The sequence below is a fragment of the Pantherophis guttatus genome, chromosome 1 (assembly GCF_059756535.1).
Source record: "Pantherophis guttatus breed Tessera chromosome 1, ASM5975653v1, whole genome shotgun sequence".
NCBI lineage: Eukaryota > Metazoa > Chordata > Lepidosauria > Squamata > Colubridae > Pantherophis > Pantherophis guttatus.
Window position 1 is genome coordinate 217,058,051 of NC_142063.1, and position 8,141 is coordinate 217,066,191.

Consider the following 8,141-nt stretch of genomic DNA (forward strand, 5'->3'; position numbering starts at 1 on the left):
AAGTATGTCATTATGTGACTGCATTCCTTTGCGACAGCAATCCCTGCAGTCCCTGTTGCTGTCATAATGCCATGACTGCTTGAGTTGCTAACCAGGAAGAGGCAGGAGTCCCAACTAAAGAGCACAGGGGTTTTGGGGGGTGGGGAGGTCCACTGAGTCCTGGGAAGCACAGGTTGGGTGGCAAGAGCAGTAGGTAGGCACTGGGAAGAGCAGGCAGCTGGCAAGGGCCACAGGTGAGTGTTAGGGTGGGGAGGGCAGCGGAGTACTACAGCATATAAGAACCCTGGGAATTTCCTTTGTGGGAAACTGGCAGGGAAGGTTGCAAATGATGATCATGTGACTGTGGGGACACGACAGTCCCAACTTTGCAGACTAGCTTGAAATCTCCCTTGTTTGGCACTCTTATAATTTGGAATGAGTGTTTGTAACCCAAAGACATCTTGCAAGAATTGCACTGGCTACCAATAGGTCTCCAAGTACAATTCAAAGTCATGGTTGTGACCAATACATTCCTATACTGTATGGCCTAGGGCCCTGACTTCTTCTGAGACTGCCTTCTCCAAGCAGAATCTTTCTGTTCTGCATATGCTTTTCTGGGGAAAACAGTTGGTGATCACACTCCCCAGATGGTTTGGGGGATGGCAGCTGGGAAGCAAGCTTTCTCTGTAACAGTGCCAACCTTTGGCATTTCCTCCTCCCAGAGGTGAGAATGGCCCACTCTTTCATGACATTCTGGTAGCAGATGAAAACCACCCACCTTGGTCAAAGCTTTGGAAGATGAGTTGAAAGAATATTGGATGCTCTTGCACTTGAGGGTTATGTTTTCAGCTGTTAGGTGACATGTAGTCCTATGTTGATTTTATTGTTAGATTTTATGCATCTATCATTGTAGTAAAGTGGCCAGAATCTGGTGAAGTAGGCAAGAGACAAATGGTGTGGAAGGAAGGAAGGGAAGGAAAGCTCAATATGGATTGGGACAATAATACTGTTTATAAAAACGAAAGAAAAGCTTTATTATTTCCATGCAAGTGTGTGTTATTTAAACAACCATGTGTTATTTACAATTTTATTCACTTATACAAGGAAACCACTAAAAATAACGACTTACAGGAGGGATAAATGAACAGAGAAAATCTAAACGAAAACAAAACCTAGTACAATCTAAACATTATTTTTAAAGAAAATAAAAGATTGATGTTATGTTTGAAAGGAAAGATGTGAAGTTGGGTAAACAAAACAAAGTATATAATTGTCGCAGTAATACTGTCTTATTTGGGGCTCTACCAATATTACAGAGCAACATGCTCAAGATATTCAAACTATCCTGACTAGACATATTTCGTTGATTTGTGGGGGGGAAATACATTTTAGATAAATCTCTATTTTTTACACTTGCCTGATAAATTCTTGTTCTGCTTAAGGTGTTTTGCCATAGTTAAAAAAAAAACTTAAAAATATGTCTTTTTATGTTATTGTAAATAGACGTATTCTAAATGCTATGTTGATACCAGAAGAAATACATATGTTATGTATGCATATTGTATATATGTCTGTATAGATACTTTTTGCTGATATGTAAATGAATATGCTGAAAACACAGAAGTAACTAATCGGCAGTAAGCAATCTAATTATCTTTGAATTCTGTAATTGAATATCTCTGAATATTCAGAAGCAAAGCACGAAGATCCTAGATTTCTAAAACTTGTGTCCAATATTTAGGATTCAGAGGTGATGGGTCTGCTTCATAAATGGTTCACTGAGGATTGTTGTTACTTGCTTAGCTATAAAATGTTCTACAATTTTAGTAGAAGCCTCCATTTTTCAATCTGTTTCCCTATAGAAAAGCTGCAACCTTTTTTTTTTTTTTGACATTTGTTAAATTGCTTTGAATTTAATTTTATCATAGGGAAATAAGATACAAGTGTCCAAATATTGTAAAAACTTTAATTTAAAAAACAGATGTTGAATTGGAACTTAGTAGAATTTGCTCTCCAGTGAGTTAATGAATAACTGAAAGTGATTAAGTCTACTAATTTTTTTAAAATGCCCTATTCCAAAGCCGCACAGCCACTCAACAAAATTTTCAAACCTGGTTTGTGGTATCAGTTCAAAGAGAAAAATTCTCGCTTTGGGGTGTGTATGTGTGTGTCTCTGTACCATGGCTAAAGGAGCTCTTCAGTTTATGACTAAAGTCAGTGTGTGTCCAATTTTGTGGATTAGCCACAGCTGGTACAGGCTGTGAATGAGAAGTTTCATTTTGTACTGGGCAAGTGAGGTAGTGTCATCCTTATTCTGCAGCTCTTTCTCAAAGCTGCTTGAGCGAGAAAGAGAGGAGAACTCAATTCAGAGGAGGTGAAAGATTTATGCCCACTTGTGATAAGGCAGGGATCCATCTTCATAAGGTGACATGTGATGGGGGGAAGAAAGCAAAGCAAGTAATTTGATAACTGAATGCCATCATATTTTGGATAGGTTTCAGAATTCTAATGGGAAAATGTTTTGGAACATATATAACATTTTAAAGGTTTTTCTATATATTCATAAGGCATCATAAAATAACAAAAATGAATTATAACAAAAGGCGTGTTTGGAATTGGAGCTCCTGCTGCTAATTAAGTGCTTAAATCAGCCTGACCACATCCCTGTCTATCTTCTAATAAAAGACCCCAGGATCAGGCCAGAGAACTAATCAAATCAGCATCCTATCCTCACTGCAGTTAGCCATAAACCTAAAATGCAGTTCCTAAGCAGAATAAGAGTCACACCTTTTCTCTTTCCTTGGTAACAACTATTGGCAGGCATACAGTTTCTCTTACAAAAAGTAACATATAGTCATGATGATTAGAAATTATTGATGGTCTTCAGGTTTATTGGACAACCAGGTTAACAGCCTTTCTGCAGTTTGTGGCCGAGCACAAAAGAATGTAATTGTAATTTGCTTAGTTGCAATAGTTAACAGTCTTGGCAATGAGGCTGGAGTGTGGTACTACTTAACAGTTTTTGGTGGGTATCCATCAACAGTTCTCCCTAACTTGCAATAGGTCTGGGGCTGGAAAGAAAGAGTTTTGACAGAGTTAGATCCACAGTTTTAACTATCTGTCTAAACCAGGGGTGAAATCCAGCAGGTTCTGACAGGATCTGGAGAACAGGTAGCAGAAATTTTGAGTAGTTTGGAGAACTGGCAAAAACCACCTCTGGTTGGCCCGAGAGTGAGGTGGGAATGGAGATTTTGCAGTATCCTTCCCTTGGAGTCGGGTGGGGATGGAGATTTTGCAGTATCCTTCCCCTGCCATGCCCACCAAGTCACACCACGCCCACCAAGTCACGCCCACAGAACTGGTAGTAAAAAAATTGAATTTCACCACTGGTCTAAACCCAATATGGAGGTAAAATGGGTCTCTCCCTTCTTATTTCACTCGGATGATACCTATGAGAGAATCCACAGATTCTCTCTCTCACACACACACACTTTTTTCATATCTTTGTCCTTTGGTTTAGCTTTTGCTCCCTCAGTTTTTCTCTGAACCATCTCACATTCTTAACGCTTGTACTATTACTTGCTCTATTGTTCTCTCTCTCTTGCTCTCTCTTCTTGCTCACTTACCTGTCTCTTGTTCTAATGCTTGCACTATTGCTATCTATCACTTGCTCTTACTCATCTTGTCTTTTGCGCTCTTTTTCATTCTACTGCTTGCTCTATCCCCTGTCTCTCGTGTTCTTTCACCTTAGCAATCACTCAGATCGCTCATTGACTCTCTTGTTTTGTCTAATGCAGTTGACCAGGAGCCATAACCAGATGCTGGCAGGTACTCTGCCATTGCTCAAGTCAAAATAGCCATAAAGAAAGTCAACAACAACTACAGAAGAGGGGAAGTGATTTCAGCCTTTGCCTCATCATCACTAGAGGTCTCACCAAAACATCACACATCATGCATAGAATGAAAGTGGAAAAAGATAGAAAAGACTTACGCAGATAGGTAGCCTCGGCAATGGGATGAAGAGATCACAAGGATGTATCCTTTAAAAAACAGTTTGCAAGGAATCTTTAAGCCAATGTTGGGGGAATATGTGGGTTATAGCTTACCTTTCATGAATTAATCTAACACTTTTAAGTCATCTAATCTAGTGGCCATTGAATCTAGAGCAATGAATTCTACAATACAGTTCTTCCTGTCTTCAATCTCTCAATAGTCAACTTTGTTTGACTAATTCTGAAAGATGCATCATTCTTTATCATTTCATTCTTCTTTTCCTACACTGAATAATTTCGAATATTATACCTTTCCTTCACAGTGGTCTTCTATATCTTTGATAAAATCAAGTACCTTTTTTTTCTATATCTTTCAGAATAGTTTCATATTCTTTTTCAAGAATACATCAATCCAACTTTGATAGAACCATGCACCTATATGGCTGCTATGGCACCACACACTTTATTTTTAATTTGAAGATAGTGTTTTCAGCTCTTTGCTGTTGTTTTAATCACCCTCAATATATTGATTTGAAAATATGACTATTGAAATTGTCAGTTTGCTAACTTCAATCATATTTTCAAATATGGGATGAACAAGTGAAAAAACATAGCTTTGAAACAGGCCTTCCTTCCTTTATTCCTGCAGTTTCCTTTCCTTTTATCAGTTATCAGTTCAGGAAAAAAATTGAAAAATGATTTCATTATTTGGATTTATAATCAGTAAGGCCATGTTGAACATTTCTATGGAAGCAGTTGCTTTAAAGCCTTAAAGAAAAATATTTGACTAGTACCATTGCACTCTGTAAAGCAACTTTGTGCACTTAGCAATCAAATAAATGAGATTCTAATGTGCTTAATTTCAGAACAATTGTGCATTTTATTTATTATCTTCATCTTTTTTGTAATTAATTAGAAAATAAAGACATTGGTGGTTTAAGACATTTCAGCGATGTATTTTAATAAATGCCTTAATGTCATCAAATAAACTGGGATGGGCAATGTGCAACCTTTCAGTTTTCAGGGTTTATAAATGTTTATCTCCCAGTTTTCTCTGCTGCCTAGGATATTACTTCATTATCTATGGTTATCATTATAGGAAAAACTAATTCTACTTTGGGCTATTTATTATATGAGATGGGTTGGACGTCTTATTGCAACCTACAGTACCTAGGGCTGAGTGCTACAGGACTAAATATAACTTACTTTTGGGAAGATATGGATAAGATTACCATATGTTGTTAATTACAGACTTGTCAGAGGGAAACAATCAAACCCACACATGTAGAGCTCAAACTAGCTACTTTATTGTTCCCTGCCAATCGAACAGGAATCTAAACACACAGTTTTTGCCTGGGAAAAATTAGGTAAGATTCAAAGGCATGGTGTGTGTGTGACTGATTTTCTTGTATTTACATAGCAAGTCCATGCTAATTCCCCGCTGGAGCCCTCCTCCCAATGAGATGGTTGCTCTCCAAAACTAGTTCTTTAAATCAAGATCTACTTTTTTTCATCTGGAAAAATTGGGAATTAAGCAGACCTGAAATCAACTTTATGGGGTCCTTGGTGCTCTCTGAGCTTGATTGTTTTCTTGCAGACATTTCATTACCCAACTAGGTAACGCTGTCAGTGTTGGAGTGCTAAATCTAGTTTTGTTCACACACCAGCTTGTACATGAATTACAATCAAAACATTCGCTGCTTGCAGTATCTTAAAAAAATATTACAAAAAGAAAAAAAGGATGGGAATAGCAGAAGAGAACAAGTAAAATGAAGCATCAGTTTATACTATGACATAGTTGTTATAATCACCAGATTGAGTAAAACTATTTAGGGAAGAGTACACCAAAAAGAAATGGATTTCTGAACACTGCAATATTTTGTAACTAGGAAGAAAGGTGCTGTCAGATGACAGTGAGCAGAAAGACCATTCTTATTAGATGAAGACACTCTTCACACCATCTCTCCTCCTTCTGCAACCAGACTTTAAAATATATTTATATACAAATATGTCTTAAAGTGTTATGATGCATTGTTGTACTCCTGTCCTATTAGATTTTAAATCCTGTTACTTTATATTTCACTTATGCTTCAAAGCTGGGCTGGCAAACTACCCGACAAAATATCCATATGTCCATTAGCTCAAACCAGGCAAGTCTCTCACCTGCCATGAATGTCTTAGTCCTGGATTGATGTAACCTGCCTTTCCAACAAAGGCAGCTAAAAACAGAAAAGACACAAAACAAATTAATTGAAAACACCCTTGACCAGAAACCTATGACAGCGTAAGAGAACACAGAGTCAGCTTGATCTAGTCTGGTTAAGGCACCAGGATAAAAAGCTGGAGATCAGTCTCTCTCACTTAGCCTAACCCACTTCACAGGGCTGTTGTTATGGGGACAGTAAGAGGGAAAGAGCATTAGGCATGTTTGCAGCCTTGAATGATTTATACAAATAATAAAGGGATACAGAAAAATAAAAGATTATGTAATGTGGGATATCATCAGTAGGGTATTAATCTCAGGCAAGTAGACAGACATTTAAACGATAGAGCACCTGGGGAAAGAAGCACGTTTTGCTAGAAAGATCCTTTAAAAAAAAAAAAAAGTATTTTCTTATCCCGCATTTGGTGCTGGTATACCCTAGGGAAATTAATCCGCTTTGGTACTACAGCATAGAATAATTAACCACGTTCCCTTGGTCATCTGAATCCTTTGTCCCGTTTAGCCGGGAGAGTAAAAATACAAGACGGGGAGACGGACCCTGCCTTGGGGCTCCTGATCACAGGGGCCCAGCAGATCCCCCCCCCTTTCAACAAACCTTCACGTGCAGCAAGGAGTCCCCTAAAGCCGCAGCAGAGGAGGGGCGCGCGAGGAAAAGGGCGGACGGACAAGATAGGCTGGGAGGGAGGGACGGACGGAAGGAGGAGCTTCGCCGCAGCTCCAGATGAAAGTAGGGCGAGGAGGGGCCAGAGTGACTAGTGAAAGCCGAGCCCTTGGGGAACCCTAGCGGCTTTCCCGGCCTTTCTGCTGGCCGCTTTTCCGTGCGGTTGCAAGCCCGACGTTGCAGCTAGGAACAGAAGGAGCTGTACGCCCCCGATTCTCTCCCCCCCAGCTCGCCCTCCATTGCCGCATGCAATGCGGGGGATCGCTCTGGGGCTCCGGGAGGTCTGTTTAGCGCTTCCGCTCGTTCTGCTGGCGCACCGTCGTTAAAATAAGCCGTGCCAGCGAGCTGTTCCGCCGAGGTGTGCGAATAGTGCTCCCCTCCCCCCAATGATTCCCCCCGCGCAGAGTTCACAAGTAATAAGCTGCCACCCCATTTTACTTAGTCTTGTGTAACCTTATTACAAACAAACACACACCAAAATCAAGCTGATAGCACTCTTTTTTTTCGACTTGCACATTTTATTAAAAGGCTTCGACCTTCGGGGACTACAGCCCGGCTCATCGAGAGACACAAAATACGTTTAAGTCTCAAAAAAAGGTTCGGAGTGGGTGGGTGGGTGGGTAGGTGGACTTCTGACGTTTGCAGCAACGCGGCTCTACTACAATATCCCCCAACCGCAGAAAAACAAAGCGTTTTTTTCTTTCTTCGCCCGAGCCTCGTGTTCCGCTGCCCTTTCTAGCGCAGAGGAAACTGGCACGAAGGCTGGTTGACGACCGACGTGCCCCTCAGCTACCAAAAAAGCTGGCTGGAAAGACCAAAAAAACCCCACCAACAAAACCCGCATTTTCCCCGGGTTGACGTGAGATTGTGTCATCACCACCCTATCCCTACCTTCAGGGATGCCTGGGTGTTTTAAAGGGCTACCCTCCCATTGGGCAAGTCGACTTTATTTAAGTCAGTGACCAACTTGATACCAGATCTACCCGCCTTTATTGCAAACTTGCTGGACTGAGGATTCTAAGTCACTAAACCTTCAAGGAAAGGCCTGCGGCTCGGCCAAGGTGCGCCGGGCTCTCCTTCCGTCCTTTTCAATAAGGCATATGGCGGTGTGCTTAAAATGGCTGCTGCTCAGCGCCCCTCAAATCTCGCCTCCTTGTCATACAAAGCGGTGGGGTTAGAAAGCTTACCAAAACCGAGGGGCGAGGAAACTTAGCCCAGGGCAGCCTCTCTTCAAGGGGGGGGGGGGGAGAGGCGGGGTGGCGCTTGCAAGCAGAAGAGCAGCCGA

At 41.0% G+C, this 8,141-nt stretch overlaps 1 long non-coding RNA gene across 1 annotated transcript; it reads right to left on the minus strand.

Annotated features, from left to right (window-relative positions):
• Nucleotides 1–986: 986 nt before the first annotated feature.
• LOC117674186 (uncharacterized) lies at nt 987–7,026 on the minus strand. Its single transcript, XR_004593745.3, has 4 exons — nt 6,791–7,026; nt 6,135–6,190; nt 3,971–4,019; nt 987–3,050 (listed from the first exon to the last, which is right to left on the minus strand). It is a non-coding gene; the product is annotated as an uncharacterized LOC117674186 (long non-coding RNA).
• Between the last annotated feature and the right edge of the window lie 1,115 nt (nt 7,027–8,141).